At 41.6% G+C, this 18,679-nt stretch overlaps 1 protein-coding gene across 1 annotated transcript in view; it reads right to left on the bottom strand.

Moving 5' to 3' along the window:
- SUDS3 (SIN3A corepressor complex component SDS3) overlaps positions 1-18,679 on the bottom strand; it is a 235,189-nt gene that overhangs the window by 162,055 nt on the left and 54,455 nt on the right. The gene's annotated exons all lie outside the window — the stretch shown is intronic.

The following is an 18,679-nucleotide window of genomic DNA, read 5'->3' as shown; positions in this document are numbered from 1 at the left end:
TTCATTCAGTGTTCCAACCTAGTTACATTACACTTAGGTATTATTGTGCTGTCCATTTCTGAGTTTTTGTATCTAGTCCTGTTGCACAGTCTGTATCCCTTCAGCTCCAATTACCCATTATCTTACCCTGTTTATAACTCCTGCTGGTCTCTGTTACCAATGATATATTCCAAGCTGATTCTCGAATGTCGGTTCACATCAGTGGGACCTTACAGTATTTGTCCTTTAGTTTTGGGCTAGACTCACTCAGCATAATGTTCTCTAGGTCCATCCATGTTATTACATGCTTCATAAGTTTAGTCTGTCTTAAAGCTGCATAATATTCCATCGTAGGTATACGCCACAGTTTGTTTAGCCACTCGTCTGTTGATGAACATTTTGGCTGTTTCCATCTCTTTGCAATTGTAGATAATGCTGCTATAAACACTGGTGTGCAAATGTCCGTCTGTGTCTTTGCCCTTAAGTCCCTTGAGTAGATACCTAGCAGTGGTATTGCTGGGTCGTAATCCATTCTGCCATTCTATGTCTTTTGATTGGGAAATTCAGTCCATTAACTTTTAGTATTATTACTGTTTGGATAATATTTTCCTCTAACATTTTGGCTTTTGTATTATATATATCATATCTGATTTTCCTTCTTTCTACACTTTACTCCATACCTCTCTCTTCTGTCTTTTCGTATCTGACTCTAGTGCTCCCTTTAGTATTTCTTGCAGAGCTGGCCTCTTGGTCACAAATTCTCTCAGTGACTTTTTGTCTATAAATGTTTTAATTTCTCCTTCATTTTTGAAGGACAATTTTGCTGGATATAGAAGTCTTGGTTGGCAGTTTTTCTCTTTTAGTAATTTAAATATATCATCCCACTGTCTTCTAGCTTCCATGGTTTCTGCTGAGAAATCTACACATAGTCTTATTGGGTTTCCCTTGTATGTGACAGATTGTTTTTCTCTTGCTGCTTTCAAGATCCTCTCTTTCTCTTTGACCTCTGACATTCTAACTAGTAAGTGTCTTGGAGAACACCTATTTGGGTCTATTCTCTTTGGGGTGCGCTGCACTTCTTGGATCTGCAAATTTAGGTCTTTCATAAGAGTTGGGAAATTTTCAGTGATAATTTCTTCCATTAGTTTTTCTCCTTCTTTTCCCTTCTCTTCTCCTTCTGGGACACCCACAACACGTATATTTGTGCGCTTCATATTGTCATTCAGTTCCCTGATCCCCTGCTCAAGTTTTTCCATTCTTTTCCCTATAGTTTCTGTTTCTTTTTGGAATTCAGATGTTCCATCCTCCAGTTCACTAATTGTAGCTTCTGTCTCTTTAGATCTACCATTGTAGGTATTCATTGCTTTTTCCATTTTTTCTTCTTTGTCCTTCACTCCCATAAGTTCTGTGATTTGTTTTTTCAGATTTTCTATTTCTTCTTTTTGTTCAGCCCATGTCTTCTTCATGTCCTCCCTCAATTTATTGATTTGGTTTTTGAAGAATTTTTCCATTTCTGTTCGTATATTCAGCATTAGTTGTCTCAGCTCCTGTATCTCATTTGAACTATTGGTTTGTTCCTTTGACTGGGCCATATCTTCAATTTTCCGAGCGTCATCCATTATTTTCTGCTGGTGTCTGGGCATTTGATCAGATTTCCCTGGGTGTGGGACCCAGCTGGTTGAAAGCTTTTTCTGTGAAATCTCTGGGCTCTGTTTTTCTTTTCCTGCCCAGTAGGTGGCGCTCGTGGCGCTCGTCTGTCTGCACAGCAGTCGGCCGGGGAAACCGCGCGTGGAGGCGGGGGTCGCTGGCCACCGCGGCTTGGGAGAGTGCCAGTCCTAATTGCCCAGCTGGCCCGAAACGCCAAGCGTGACGGGAGGGCCCCGCTATCCAACGTTCCCAGTCAGACCAGGGAGCCACGTGCGTGGAGGGGACCCCAGTCGCCAGCCGCCCCGGCCGGGAAAACGCGCGCCCCTCGGGTATCTCACCGCAGCAGATTCTCCCTGCCCGTTCAGCTGTTCCAGAATGGGGTACGCTGTCTTTTTGGTCTCTGCCGTGACTCCGGGAGCTGTTTCGTATTGTTTCTGTTTCTTTAGTTGCTTTTCTGGAGGAGGAACTAAGACCCGCGCGTCTTACTAAGCCGCCATCTTCTCCGGAAGTCTCTCTGTTGTCTTTTTATTTCTTTTTCTGAATTGATGCAAATGTTCCAAGAAATGATCATGATGATGAATATGCAACTATGCGATGATATTGTGAATTACTGATTATATATGTAGAACGGAATAAGCATATATTATGGATGTTTGCATTTCTTTCTTGTAATTTTCTTTTAATTAATAAAAAATTATTTTAAAAAATAGGTAAAAGAACTAGTAATACAGTACGTATCAGTCTGGATAGGTGAGCAGTGTGCAATAACACCCCCCAGATCTCAGACTGATTTCATGCTCATGGTCGGTCCATTTCCACTGTGGGGAGGCTGTGGCTCTGCTCCCGATCCTACCTGGGTGCCTCTTTCTGGAAGTCATTGTGGGCAAAGTAAAATAAGACACTGCATACCATGCACTGGTTCTTAACGCTTTTACCACAAGTGGCACACACCTCTTTTACCCATATTTCTTTGGTCAAAGCAAGTCCACGGGGTGGGGATGTATAATCCTCCTAGAGGACGGAAAATGGGATATTTTAAGAGCTGTAATGCAATCTATCCCACAGAAACAATTGGCTGGAGCTGAAACGCAACTGTCCCCTTTAGAGGGGACATTTATTCTTTAGTTTGATGCATAGCCCTCTTCGTTCATTATATTGCCTGTCTGATATCTGCAGGAATTAAAGTCCACAAATCCTGTAGTAGGAGTTGTGGAAAGAATGAACGAGTAAATGAATGAGCAAAGCCATCTATTTATTATGGCACAAATGAAAACTAACACCTCTACCTGGACAGAGCCTCCATTCCACCTCCCCTGTGCCACTTCATTAGCTGGCCAGGGGTGGACAACACCTCACTGCAGGCTTGTCAGGATTACAGCATGAATGGCACATTTGTCCCCCAAATGACTGAGCAGCTATTACTGATGGTATGTTAGCCACCATTTTGAAATGATTTTGACAGGACGAGGAGCCAGTGTCCATGATGAGCAAGGGGCACTGCTGGGTAGAAAAACGTGATGGGGGTACAGCCCTATAATTATGTTTTTAATAAGATGGGAATCAAATATAAACCTCAATTGCCTCATCTACCACACTGACAAGAAAGGGGGGTGTTTTTGCTCTGTTGATGGACTCAAGGCATAAAAGGCAGATTTCCTTTCTTTTCCTTATTTTCTTGCTTTCTCCACATTGTAAGGGTATAGATAATTCAAGTTTTTTCTCTAAACTTGTATCTCAAAAAGGTCTTAAGATCACATGATGAAGTCCTAGGATGTAACTTATCTGTAAAAAAAACCTTCTGCCCCAATCTTTGTTGGTTCTGCTAACTTCCTTCCACCAGGCTGCTATATTTAAAATTATCCCCTCCTACATACAAATACTGGTGTTCCCATTTGGAAACTTGAGGTGATACAATTCCATTTTTAGCCACATTCCAAATCTTCTCCTTTCTCTGATAATCATCTGTTCACCCTCTTATATAAAATACGTATGCCTGTGTATACATCTATACATTTATAAAAGATTGCGTGTATGTATTTCATTATTTCTTTCAACAATACAACGCTAAACACTTGGGGTAAAAGGATGACCAAAATCAGCACAGACCCTGGCCCTCTGCAGGTCAGAATCCTGTCTGAAAGACAGACTGCTCAGCAATAAGAAGTTGTTGTGATAAATCCTATAATAAAAGAAGTGCAGAGAGAAATGGGAAGCCCAAATCCAGACCAGACACTTTTGGGGCTTGCATCTTAGAAGAAATGCCATTTAACCTAAGACCTAAAGGTCAATAGTGATGAGTGAAACAACTTCAGGCAGGGGGACAACTTGTGAGAAGACCCAGAATCCATAAGGAGAATGAAGTCTGGAAGGAACTAATTCAGTTCAGTTTGGCTAGAACGTGGGTAGCAGGAAGCAACATAAGGAGCAGGAAGGGAAATGGTGAGAGAAGGAGTTGAAGACGAAAGCAGGTGCCAGACCTGGCAATGCCTAAGTGCCCCCATTAAGCAGTTGGAACTTAATTTTCAGTGAAACAGAGAGCCAGCGAAGGGTTTTAAGCAGAAGGGTGATATGATCCAATTTACATTTGCACCATGGGATATTCAAAACACTTAACAACCTGTAAGTCTTGGCACTGACCCATGAGAATAGATTTATTCTGGGTCCTGAAGGTACCCTACTCTTCCAGGCATTGACCCACTGGTTGCAGCACATGTCTCTCCCTGCAAGAGAATGGGGCTACCTGGAAGACAGCAGCATTTTTATCAATGTATGGTAATAACTCGCCAGTGCATTAATTCTATTTATAAATATCTAAAAATGTATACATTAGAAAGATAAAGAAAATACACACAAAGAAAAATTGAATTTTAGGGGATGGGTTAGTAGTCTAATTCAGAAGTATTCTAATGTTTCAACAACTAGAATAGCCATCTTGCGACAAAATGGCTAAACACATGCACGGAAAAAATTAGACAGGATAATATTTTGAATATTGACTGATGTTCCTTTTCACCCATCACCAGCATGCCCTGTTAGCCCATGACCCTCCTCTATTTGGGAGGCTAGACCATGGGTAGTTGAAAGCAGAAAAATAAAAGCTTTTTAAGTTTCAAATTCTTGTACCCTTCAGTCAGAGGAGAGGCCTTCAGTCACAAGAAAACAAATACAATGATTCAGATCAGGGTTTCTTGCCTGCAAGACTTGATAAAAGAGGAGGAAGGGGGAGAGCTTACCTGCCCTCCATCCCACTAGGGGTCGCTATCAACAGAAACCTGGATGGGAATCTCACAGCCCCTGATCTGTGCTCTGCTTTCAGTGGTTCTCCCAAGAAGCCAGCAAAAACGCAAGAAGGGAAATAGCTACAGTCCAAGCACATGAAGCATCTTACAGGCTACCACCCCATAGATGACTAGATGCCTCTCCTACCTCCAAATATTCTGCTGTTATTAAGCCTCTTAGCTTCAGAAAGATAGAGCTGGAGAAAAAAAAAAAAAAAAAAAAAAGACAAGGGTGGGCTTTAAAAACCCAGCTCTAAAAGGCATTCTTGGGACAATGGGGGAAATTTGAATATGGACTAGATCATATATGATATTGTGAAATTATTGTTAATGTTCTTAATTGTGATTACAGTAGTTTGATTGTAAGGAAGAAAGTCCTTTTTCTTAGGAAAGTGCATGCCAAACTATTAAGAAGTAAAGTATCATGATTTATGTATGTGACTTTCAAATTGTTCCATTGGGAAAACAGAACATGTTCATAAGGGAGGGAAAGAAAGAAAATACAGCAAAATGTTAACAATTGATCTAAGTGGGGTGTTGAAGGGAGAAGCAGGGTGTTCCCTGAGTTGTTTCAACTCTTCTATGTGTTTATAAAATTTTTTTATAGTTACAAATTGGAGAAATATAATTGTGGCTATGAAGTCACAAAGGAAAAATGTTGATACAATGATGTTAACTTTTCAAAAATCTTAAATAGCATACAGAATGGTTTGCATTAGGATATTCATAAATTTGCAAAAATACACATAAGGGAAGAAAATGCACACAGGTAATAGGTACTGAATTAGAATGTTGGAATTATTTGTGGAATTTTTTTCTATCTTCCATCTTTTTTGCTTTTATAATATTAAAAATTACCTTAAAATGTTACCTTTTAAAAAAGAAAAGGTAGGAGAGGAAAAGAGATTCTGAGTTAAGAATCCACCACCTAATTATAATGAGAGCTCAGAATAAAAATTAGATTGAGTTGCAGAAACATGATAAAGTTACTTTACAAATCAGGCTTCCTAGTTACAAGCAACAGAAGTCGACTCTGGCTCATTTAAGCATTTCTTGGGATGGTGGGGACTTCAGAATCATCAGGAAGACTGGAGAGCCAGGCTTGGCAACTGCATAGGCATAAAGGCAGCTGGGCAGCCAGGACCACTGCCAAATTCAGGCAGCAAGAGCAATTCAGTGAAGACAGCAGTACAGCAGCCAATGAACCATGGGGGTTACAGCTCAGACCTCAGCCCCCACAGGCCCTGGGCTCTGAACGCTGCCATTGGCACCACAGTTGCCTTCTGGAAACCAGCTGCTGCCGTTGCCCCTACTTCTGGACAAAACTGCCCACATTTTGAAGTCTTGCATGTTGCATCTGATTGTCCAAGCTGAGGTCATATACCCACTCTGAGTCACAAAGGAGGCTGGGATGGCAGTTACCTTGTCTTCTGTAGTGGGAGAAGTGTTTCCTCTGCCACCAAGACTCATATAACGAGAAATTTTCAAAAGAGATCATGGTCTGTCTAACAATAGACTGTCAAAAATGACAAAATGTCACCATACAGTTATTCCTGTTATGACATTTGGGTCAGGCATGGTGTAAGCGAAACTACGAAGACCTAGACCAGATTTGACCTACGTCCTCAAGGAGCAACTTCGAGGGTGGAAACTATGCCTTACTCTTCTTTGACAACCCTACAATGGCTGGCAGAAAGGAAATCCTCAATAAATGTAGGCTAAAATACATAAAAATAAACAATCCTCCTGGGACAAATTTAACCTTGACTCTTGCACAGACAGGGGGCTGGACAAAATTACTCTCTAGAACCTTCCAGCGTGAAGATGCTTGGAATGTATGATCTTGCCTGAAACAACTACAAGATGCACAGAGGTAGCTTCCATAGGCTGTCTCTAATCCTGAAACTAGAAAAAAACCACACTGATATGCTATGCCTTAATGAAAGCCAAATATTAAATGTTTTAAATGGATCCACCCAGAAATCCAGTTCAAATTAAGTCTAAATCTAAACATTTTCTAAAATAATTGAACAAGTACAAAATTTGTTCCAAATCATATTCAGGGTTTAAAAAAATTTTTTTTTAAATCTTTTAAGCAAAAAGCCCAATGCCATTAGTTTTGGTCCTACATTGGTCCATGGTGCCATGCTGTGCTGCTATGTCACAGCACACACCAGCAATAATTTTATAAATGTGTTCTTCCCAGATGCCTAACTCTGAGCTTGAATCGATTTCTAGTCACAGTTTGCACATTTCATGCCAAATGTCTGCAGTAGAGTACAAAGCGTGGGTGTGAAAACACGCACTCTGCAGGTAAGAATCCCCACTCCCTGGAATGGGTTTGGCCTCAGTTTAACTAGATGCAAAGTCATCAGATTCTATTTGGTTTCCGAACTTTTCATCAATTAACTCATTCAACAATTTTGCATTGACCACCATAGGACCTGAAACTATCCTAGATGCTGAGACATAACAGTGAACAGAAAAGATATGGTTCTTGAATTCATGGCAGTTACATTCTAGGTGGAGACCCAAAAATGAAAGTGTAATTACAAAGTGGAATAGGTATTGAAAAGAAAAACAAAAACAAAAGAAGAAGAACATGAGAATATATGAGAATAATAGGGGAAATCTAATTTGGACATGGGGGTAGGGGAAGGTAAAAACAGAAAGCGTTCTTGAGGAAGTAACATTTAGGCTACAACCTAAATCACGAGAAAGATTAACCAGGCAAAGAATCTGGGTGGAGAAGAGGGAGGTCCAGGTAGAGGGAACAGCAGGTACAAAGCCCCAGAGTCAGAAAAGAGTTTTCCTCCATCAAAAAATTGAAAACAAAATAAACCTGTGTGGGGCAGGCCACAGTGGCTCAGCAGACAGTTTTTGCCTACTATGCCAGAGACCCAGGTTCAATTCCCAGTGCCTGCTCATGCAAAATAAATAAACAAATAAAAATAAACCAGTGTGATTGCAGCTGAGTAAAGAAGGGGGAAGATGGGATAATATCAGCAAAAGAACTTATAGGACCTGACAGACCACACTAAAGATCTTGAGATTTTGCTCCTTAATTTCAAAGGAAGTCATTAAATTATTTTGGAGAAGGGGGAAGAAGTGGGACTGGCATGGCTCAATTTATATTTGTAAAATATGCTGTGAAACAGAAGAGAACAGAGAAAGACACAGAATGAATGAGAGAAGCCATGAAATATTGAAGAAACAGGGTGGCTGCTCCCCATAGTTGCCCAGCGTACACCTATTCTTTACAGTCAACTCTCTATTTACTTGAAAATATATATATATCATGCTATCTGGTGGGTGGAAAGGGGTTACAGCTGAGCCAAGGGGAGGAGCAGAGAGATCAGTTAGGAGAGATGATGGTGTTTGGATCAGAGTGGTGGCAGTAGAGGACAGCTGTAAACAGACATATTTAGAAGGCAGAACTGACAGACAGAGGGAAAAGAAAGGATGCCAAGGGTGGCGGCTTGGCTTCTGGCTTGAATGCCTGGAGGCACTTAATAAAATACATTTGGAAGTTTTTGGCCAAGATGAAGACTTAGCGAGGTGTGGGATTTAGTTCGTCCTCCAGAGCAGCTAGTAAATAGCCAGGAACAGTACAGAACAATTGCTGGGGTCACGTCAGTGACCGGACACACAGCGTACCCCAGTCTGGACCAGCTGGACCAGCTGCAAGCCCCCCCAGAACCGTGAGTTCCCCAAGCTGCTCCTCTCCCCCACAGGCTGCTTCCCAGAGGGGAAAGGAAAGACTTTACCAGCAGCAGGGGCTGAGCACAACCAAGCTCCAATTGCATAATTAATTCACAAATTCTGACTACTAAAAATAGGCCCCAGCTCAGGTGAACCTGGAGTCAAAGCGGAGGTCGCTGGTTTTTGCCCTGGTGCAGAGGGGGCAGGGCTGACAGAAAAAGGAAAAAGAAAAAAACAAACAGGTTTCTTGGATCGGATAGCTCGCAATACTGGGCCCTGAAGGAAAGGAGGGGGCACAGAGGACCTGGAGATACCCAGAGCAACATACCAACTTAAATTCTTGATTGGCAAACCCGAGGCATGGGAGTCCTGCTCTGAAAAGGATTTTTCTCTTTCTTTTTTGTGGCTGTGTTTCTATGGATTGATTACTCTTTGGATACAGATGCAGGGCTTCTCGGGCTCCACTGCCCCAGGCATGGGCAGAATTGAGCTTGTTTGAGAGCTTGTCTGGAGCCTGTGCCTTCCCCAGGAGAGGGGTGCGACCCAGCTCAGGCAGAATTCCTCCCTCAAAGAATTTAGACCCCAGGGTCTGGAAAAGGGAAGCGATTAAAGCCAGCCTACAACCTCTCCTCTGTCTCTACCATGCCCCCAGCAGGGAGAGTCTGCTGAAGTTAAAGGTACCGCATCACCTTATGCTGGTGGGACCTGCAGGCAGAAAAGCGCCACATACTGGGCAGGATAGGAAAAACGCAGAGTCTAGAGACTTCATAGGAAAGTCTGTCAACCTGCTGGGTCTCACCCTCAGGGAAAACTGATGCAGGTGACTCTTTCCTCCTGACAGGAGGCAAAATCTGGCTGGGGTCTGTAATACCTAAGCAGACTCTCCTAAGGGTGGGGGAAAAAGGCACCACACAGGCAGGGCAAGAAACAAGAAAACAGGAACTGAAAAATTCTGATCTGTTAAACAAAACCTAAGCTAGAGGACTAGAATAAGCTGAACTGAATGTCAAAGAACAGACAGACAACAAAATCATCCAGCAAGAAAATCCTAGGTTAAAAAAAAAGTAAAAACAATCTCCAGAATAAACTAATTAAGGTAATTAAATGCCTAGACGCCAGCAAAAAATAACAAATCATACTAGGAAAATTGAAGGTATGGCCCAGTCAAAGGAACAAACGGACAATTCAGATGAGATACAGGAGTTGAAACAATTAATTCAGAATGTTCGAACAGACATGGGAAACTTTATCAATAAAATACACTCTCCTGTAGGTAGAGGAGCCATGGAAGAGGCTTGTGGTTCCAGCCTTGCTGTCTGCGGTCTAGGACCAAAAATGTGAGGTTTAACCTCTCCAGCCAAAGTTCTCAGCCTGAGAAACAAGGTCCTTCTAAATCTACCCCCACCTCCCTTCTCAGCTGTCCTTTCTGTCACCCACATAAACATATTCCATTCCCTGGACACACGAGCTTTCTGCCCTCTCCCCAAATGCCACTATCTTCCCCAAATCCCACCTGTTTTAGTTTCCTAGGGCTACTGTAAAAAAATTATCATAATGTGAATGACTGAAAACAGCCGAAATATTGTCTCTCAGTTCTGCAGGTAGAAGTTCAGATTTGAGCAGTAGGCCATGCTCCCTCTGAAGGCCATACAGGAGAATTCTTCCAGGTCACTTCCTAGCTTCTGCTGTTCTTGGCATTTCTTGGTATTCCTTGACTTGTAGCCTCATCGCTCTAACCTCTGCCTCTGTTGCCACCTGCACTTCTTCACTGTGTGTCTGCTCTGTGTCTCGCTGTCCCCATCTTCCTCTCCTTTCTCTTATAAAGCTATCAGTCATGGGATTAGGGTTCCCCCTCATCCTGTATGAACTCATTTTAACATGATTACATCAGCAAAGACCCTATTTCCAAATAAGTCCAAATTCATAGGTATCTGGAATTAGGATTGTACCATTTCTTTTGGGGAGACAATTGGCCCCTACTACCCTCCTTTCTCCCTCTGTGCCAAATGTCTGTAATTACACCCCCTGAAATCCCTGCCCATCATTCCATATCCTGAGCAAATGAACTTCTTCAAAACTTTCCCAGAAACGCCCTTAGGTTTCAATCTTGACCCCACCTCTCCCTCCAGCTACTGCTCTTTATGGCTCCCTCCTCTTTACCGAAATTTCTAGAAGTTTGTCTACCCTCCCTGTTCCATTTCCTCTCCTCCCTACTCATTCCACTGCAGTCTGGCTTTTGTCTCCTCTGCTCCACTAGAACTTACATGCTTGACCATAGTACTAATTACATGCATGGAATTCTCTCATATAGCACTCCACTCTTTTTCTTTTCAGTCCCTATTCTAATCTGTTATTACAGGCATACGTTGGAGAAACTGTGGCTTCAGTTCCAGACTGTCACAATAAAGTGAATAGTGCAATAAAGTGAGCCATGAATTTTTTTGGTTTTTCCGTACATATTGATGCTGCGTGTACACTTAGACCACAGTCTATTAAGTACGCGGTAGCATTTATTTAAAAACAGTGCACATACCTTAATTAAAATATGACACAGAAACACAAGGGGAGCATATGCTGTTGGAAAAATGTCGCTGATAGCTTTGCTTGATGCAGGGTTGTTACAAACCTTCAAATTGTAAAAAACACAATATCTGAAAAGTGTAATAACCTGAAGTGCAATAAAACTAGGTGTGCCTGTATATATTAATTTATGGGTTTCCCAATATAAGTGCCATGAAGTCAAGGCTAAATCCATGATGCTAAATCCAAGGGACACTCTTGACCTTTATCCTTCCTGACCTCTCTGCAGAATTTGATAGTTCATATACACCTTCTTTTTCCCCCCCAATATTTATTTTGGAAAATTTCAAGCCTACAGAAAAGTTTAAAATAGCATAGTGAATACCCAGGTATCCTTCACCTAGATTCACCAATTTTAATATTTTATCACATTTGCTTTATCTATCTATCAATATTTTCTTTTTGCTGATCTGTGTGAGAGTAAGTTGCAGACATCATAACCCTTCACCCCTAAATACTTCCCCACAAGGATATTTCATTACAGAATCTCAATATAATCATCAACTTTAGGTGGAAAAAAAAACCAACCGATACAATACTATTATCTAACACACAGTCCATTGTCCAATTTTGTTGACTGTCCCCATAGTGCCTTTTATAGTGATTTTTTCCTGGTCCAGGATCAAATCTAGAGCCACATTCCACTTAGTTGTCATGTCTCTTTAGTTTCTTTTTATCTGGAACAGTTCCTCAATCTTTCTTAGTCTTTCAAATATAAACATTTTTTTGAAAAATCCAGCTCAATTGTTTTGCAGAATCTTTCAATTTGGGTTTGTCTATTTTCATCATGATTAGGTTCAGGAGATGGATGCACTTTGGCAGGAATATCACAGAAGAGAGGCCAGGTTCTTCAAAATGCATGCCATCAGGAAGCACATGATGTTGGCCTATCCCATCATCAGTGACGAAGCACTCCTCTGTTGAAGCTGTCCCTTTCCTTGGTTTCTGTGGCTTCCCTCTCACCTCCCTCATCACCTCCCTGACTGCTGTTTCTCAGTTGTCTCTTTCACAGGCTCTTCTTCCTCTGTGGATTCTTTATTGCTGGTCAGGTCAATTCCCATTCTAGGAGCCTGATGTGGGTTCTTCTCACTTTAACCTCTCGTGAGCAATTTCACGCTCTTCTGAAACTTCAGCTGCCACCTTTTCTCAGATGGCTCTCATATTCTCAAATCTTCTCACCCTATATCTTTCTCCTTAATTCCAGACCCAGACCTGCCTCCCGGGCAGCTTCAACAGGATGTCACCACAACATCCAAAACTAAATGTATCATCTCCCCCTCTCAAGGCCTGTTTCTCTTCCTCCTGTGACAATGGCAACACCCAGGGCCCAAGCCATTCATCCACCCTACAAATGTTCCATCAGTCACTCAGACCTCTTCAACTTACTCAGATTCTTCCTTCTTGGATTGTGTGCCAGTTTGAAACTGTCATGTACCCCAGAAAAGCCATTTTTAAAATCCTCATTCGGTATTGCTGGGTGGGATCTTTTTCATTGTTTCCATGGAGTTGGGTGGTAACTTTTGATTAGTTGGTTTCCATGGAGATATGTCTCCAACCTTTAAAGGTGAGGTTGTTTACTGGAGCCTTTTGAGGGGGAGCTATTTTGGAAATAGCTTTAGAGCCAAAAGAGCCCACACAGTCAGAGACCTTTGGAGATGAAGGAAAATGCCCCTGGGGGCGCGTCATGAAACAAGAAGCTGGGAGAGAAAGCTAGCAAGGTTCCTATGTGCTTCCCAGCTTGGAAAGAAACCCTGAACTACAAGGGCCCTTTCTTTGGAGGTAAGGTATCTTTCTCTGGATCCTTAGTTTGGACATTTTCACAGTCTTAGAACTGTAAATTTGCAACTTAATAAATTCCCTTTTTAAAAGCCACCCCATTTCCTGGTATATTGCATTCTGGTAGCACTGACAAACTAAAACAGATTGTTAATTTCTTGAGATAAGAATCATGTCTGTCTTGTTTGCTATTGTATCCCCAGAAGTGCCTAACACTTGAAAATGATAACTAGTTTTAAATTCAGTTTCCTTGTCTATAAGGTAGAAATAAAAATAGATAACCCACAGTGTTTGGATGAGGATAAAATGAGATCATATGTGAGCAAGTCCTTTGCAAACTTAACATAGTCTCCTCTGGCTATTTGAAATCAGCAGCATTAACTTCACCTGGGAGCTGATTCGAAATGCAGAAGCTCAGGCCCCACTAGACCTGCTAAATCAAAATCTGCCTTCTAGAGAGACTCCCAGGTGATTTGTGTACACACTGAAGTTTCAGAAGAAATGCTCTATCCCAAGTGAATTCCACACAGACCACATCCACTGACTACATCGTATACCATCTTCCAACATTCAGCTCAAGGTCCTTCTCACACAGGAAGCCTTCTCTGATACTACCAGGGAATCACATGGAAGGCATAGCAGCACGGCAGCAGAAGACTTTCACCTCCTGGCTCTTGACACTTGCTCGGTTGTTTGAGCTTCAGCAAATTACTTCATCTCTCTAAAGCCCAGTTTCCTGATCTGAAAATCGGATTGAGAGTTCCAACCTCCCAGAGTTACTGTACTGATTGACAGAAATAATGTTCATTAAGGATCATAGATAGTGCATGGCATGTGGTGAATACTCAACAAATTACACTTGTTTTTTAAGCAAAGAAACTCTCATTAAAGCAAATAAATAAATAATTAAAAAGACAGAAAGAAACGGCATTCAGATGGCTTCCCATTTGCCATGAATGTAAAATCTCTGGGCGTGTCTATTTTTCCTACCTGGGTTAGAAGAATAGGAATCTCTCCTCATTCTATGTCTGGAAAAATGACCATTTCAAAGAGATCGGGATGGGTGGGGGTTTTTTCCTTCTAAGTTATCATTTATTGAATTAATTCCTACTATGTGCCAGACACAAGTTGAATAAAGTGCACGTGCTTGGTATTTAAATTTCCCATTGTTTGTTTCAGACTGGTGGCACATAAGGTGGGCAGGGGCTCCCACAACTGAGCAGAAGGGTAGGAAGGAACGAGGGGAGAGACGGTTGAAGGAGCAGATTGGGATGCTCGGGCTTATTTTGCCAAAGTTTATTTCAATCTGGCTAGATTTTTTCTAGTTTCAAACTGAAGCTTGATATAATAACAATTTCCACTGCTGCTCTCCACCTCCAGCCCACTACCCAAATAATGCTGCTTCTTAACTATCAAGGAGCTCTTATACCCAAGATGATAACACCTTGTCAAGGGGAAACATGTTCCAGGTAATATCACAGGCATCACAAAAATTCTGATTGCTATTCTCCAAAACCACTTGGAGATTCAGATGAACCCTATACTACGACCCTGCAGAAAAATATCCATACCCATAGACATAGTTTTACATATAATTTCAATGGAAGGGATGGAGTCTGCAATCTCCTAAAAAAGACACATGAACTTCCACTTAAAATCCCCTGATTTAAGGCCTGTTTGCTTCTCTTCACGCAGGCCCTTGGGTACCAACATATGTGTTGTCTGCATGCACACACACACACACACACACACACACACACACAACCCAACACACCCTGCATCTTCAATCACTTTATTTACCAGTCTAATCCAGAAGCAGAATAAGTTAACATTTTCCTGGCAGCAAAGTGGAGACATGTTTTGTCTACTGTTTATACAGATTAAACTATCAAGTACCATGATTCACCCCCAAATAAGGCAGAAAGATAGATGAGAAAATTCGGATATGGCTACCCAAGCCCCAGCAGGGATCTGTAAATTCACATCCCATGAGCATCCTGGCCCCTTGAAAAACCCATTGTACTTCAGCCTTCCTCCTGGGAGAAGTTTTACTCCATCTAACAGACATAGTTCCAGAGGGAAACACATCTTCTGTTTTAAAAATTATATTGTCAAAAAAGAGACCAAGGTCACTTGGGAGCTGCCAACAGTTTCATTTCTCCCTTTTTACTGCTTAACTAAGAAAATACTCAAAATACGGTCTTTAATCCAAAATTAAGCATTTCTGCTCCAAACTTCAGAACAAAACAGAATCCAATGGTTAAAAACCATAGGGCCTAGACAGACTCAGACTTCCTGGGTGTGAATACCAGCTCAACCCCCTTTTCTTTGAGCCACTGTTCATTCACATATATGATAGGACAATATGAGTGTCTACATTGCAGGGTTGCCCATGAGAGTTCAGCAAAGCGATTCTCGTGAAGACGTCAGTCCAGCATCCGGCACAGGGCAAGTACTCGATTAAAACTATAACTCTAGCACCCATTTCTTAGAACTTGGCAGACTCTAATCTGAATGACCAGAAAATGGAGTCCCTCCCTTCCTCTCACCCCTTCCCCTCAAATGTTCTATCAGTTGCCATTGCATCTTGGTAATCATCACACCAAATACTATAGGACTTGGTAAATATCTATGGTTTCAGCTCATTTGTTTTTAATGCCCCCTCAAGACTGTCTCAACAATAGGGCAAGCATATTTTTCTAAAATAGTTGGGAAATGAAGTCTCAACTAGGGATGATTAGGCAATATCTAGAGACATTTTTGGTCACCAAGACTGGGGGAGTGGTGGGTGCTACTGGCATCTAGTAGGAAGAGGCTAAGGATGCTGTTCAAAATCCTATCATTTAAGCCCAACTCTGCAAGTGAAATCATTACCCTCCCCCCTACATGGGCCATGACATCCAGGGGTGACAGTCTCCCTGGCGACGTGGGAGAAGACTCCCAGAGATGAATCCAGCCCTTGCACGGTGGGATCAACAATTACGTCCTGACCAAATTGGGGAAAAGAAGTGTAATTAATAAAGTATCAGTGGCAGAGAGAGTTCAGATAGAGTCAAGAGGCCACTCTGGAGGGTTGCTCTTACACAAGCTTCAGGTAGACCTTGCTACCTATCATCACCTGCCAACCTCCAACCAGGACCATTCCAGCCAATCCTAAAGAACACCTAGGGCAATATACAAGATTCCACAAGGGTTCCATGCACTAGAGGAGCTTTCCAGAAACCTACAACCTCCAGATTGGTCCCTGGTCCAGGTAAGTCCTGAAACCTAGCCCCACCTCTCCAGAACATCAGATAGTTCCATCTCCCTATACCATATTAGTGACAGACCCTTCCAATATGAAAAATTTAGAATTGCCATAGCCCAAACACCCCTAAAGAGAGGGATGGAAAGATCAAAGGTGATGGTCGAGTTATACAGAGAAGATAGGATTTAACAAATGAATAAGAATGCTGAATCATAAAACATATCTTTTTTAGTCTCCAGCATTTTAGAGCATCTAGAAGTAAAAATGTAAAATTGTGAACTTGTAACCCATGTCAAACTCTGAAATATGTTCTACAACTAATTGTGGGGCTGTGATTGGAAATTTATAGCTTTTTTATATATATGCTATTTTTCACAAAAAAAAAAGAAGGAAAAAAGTCGATTGTGATGATAAAAAAAATATTTAAGCCTTCTAGCTGCCTATATTCTGGAGCAGCTAGAGGGAAAAATCTGAAAGGATCCTATGGTAGCCCATGACAAACTCTGGGATCTGTCCTGTAACTACTTGTTGAAGAGTGCTTTGAAAACTATTGCTTTTTTATCTCTTTGCTTTGCATATATGTTATACTACACAATAAAAGATGTTTAAAAAAAAAATCCTACCATGTCCACAGTGTCCTCACCCCGAGAAAAGAATTATGGCCCAAAATGCCAATGGTGCTGAGGTTGAGAAACCCTGTTCTAGTTTAAAAGTTAGCCTGTAAGCTATTCTTCAAGCTAGGTTCTTTGGAACCATAGGCATTCCAGAATAAATATGTGGGACTGTCATAAGGGAAAATATTGGGATCCAAGAAGGCAAGGTTTCAGGACCCCACCCCCATTTCTACCAAATCCAATCCACATATCATTATTTTATATATTGGTTCTCCAAGTAAGATTTCATTCAAAGTCCTCTCTCTTCTGAACTTTAAAAACAATTTTTTTAAAACCTGCTATTTCAGTCAGGATGCTTTTGGTTACAAGTAACAGAACACCAAATGGAAAACAGCTTTAAAAAGCAACATCTCAAATTTTTAAAAAGTCTAGAAGTAATGAAATTTAGCAACTCAATGATCCATCAAGGACACAGGTTTTTTCCATCTATCTGCTTGGCCACTCTCAGCATGCTGGCTGCTTGGCCACTCTCAGCATCTCAAGCTGGTTGCTGCAGATCCAAGCATCACATTTTCATACTCCCATGTACAAAGGCAGGAGAGGTTACTTTATCCTCTTTGTACCCAATAATAAACCAACCAAACTTCCCTCCAGGTTTCATTTGCTGGTGTTGCATCTCACATGAGCATGCTTAAAGCCATTATTGTCGAGGACATAAAACCACCATGTTAGGTTTAGACTGAAGCTTAAGAGGGATGACCCTCCCTGAGCTTATGGGAAGGTCAATATCCAAACAACAGGAGATGTTGAAGGTCCTATACATGTATGTAGGTTGTTTCATTGGTATTTCAAAGATAGTTTGTCATTTGGTTTCAGAGGCAAATGGTAAAAACCTAACTTGTTTATTTAAAAAGGGGGACTTCAGCTCACATAACTGAAAAATCCAGCTTTGGATACAGCAGGTAACAGATGATCAAATGCCAGCACCAAAACTTGGCCTTGCTCCCTCTGGCTCTCACTTCTGTTTTCCTCTGTACTGGCTTCATTCTTAGGCAGGGTCTCCCCTGTTGATGACAACATGGCCAAAACAAAGTCCCAGAACTCAGTCTCACTGGCTATGATTGGTCTAGCTTGAATCACATGTCAATCATTGAACAAATAACTGTGGCCAGGGGAATGGAACCCTCTGGTTGACCATACTTGGATCATGCCACTCCCCACCCCAACTTGAAGAAGAGATGCAAACTAAGCAGGAAGGGTAAAGGATGGTAGATTTTTAAAAACAACAGATGCCCACCACATAGCTACATGGGGAAAAAAATGTATTTTGGGCTTTTAGGTAATCTGGATAATATGAATATGCATCAATTTATTCCACAAATAATTGCTGAATGCCAACCATGTCTCAGACACAATGCACTGGAGATGAAAAGCACAGTCTCTTCCACGGAGGATGCTAGTTCTTTACCACTGTCTGTATGACCTTGAATGAGCTCCTTAACCTCTCAGATTCTCCATCTCATCAAGTGCAACAGGAAACAGGTGGCTTAATTTCTGAACTGCTTTCCAATTCTGTATTCAATTAATTCTACGACTTCCTTCCTTCAAACCCTCTGTAACTGCACAACTGTACTCGGGCATCCTGAGTTCACTGACTCACAGCGCAGATGCCTTATAGATGACCTTGGTGAGGAAGTTCAGTGGAGAAGTGAGGGCCAGGGCAGGTGGGGAGTAGGGAAGCCTACCATTTAAGAGGAATCTCTGCCACAAGCTTACCTGGATCTGATGTATGTAAATGTGCTTGGAAAAAAAAGACTCATTGGTACCCTCTGCAGATTGCAAGCTAAAATTAGCAG

The sequence above is a fragment of the Tamandua tetradactyla genome, chromosome 5 (assembly GCF_023851605.1).
Source record: "Tamandua tetradactyla isolate mTamTet1 chromosome 5, mTamTet1.pri, whole genome shotgun sequence".
Taxonomy (NCBI): domain Eukaryota; kingdom Metazoa; phylum Chordata; class Mammalia; order Pilosa; family Myrmecophagidae; genus Tamandua; species Tamandua tetradactyla.
This window is presented reverse-complemented; position numbering and strand designations above follow the sequence as displayed.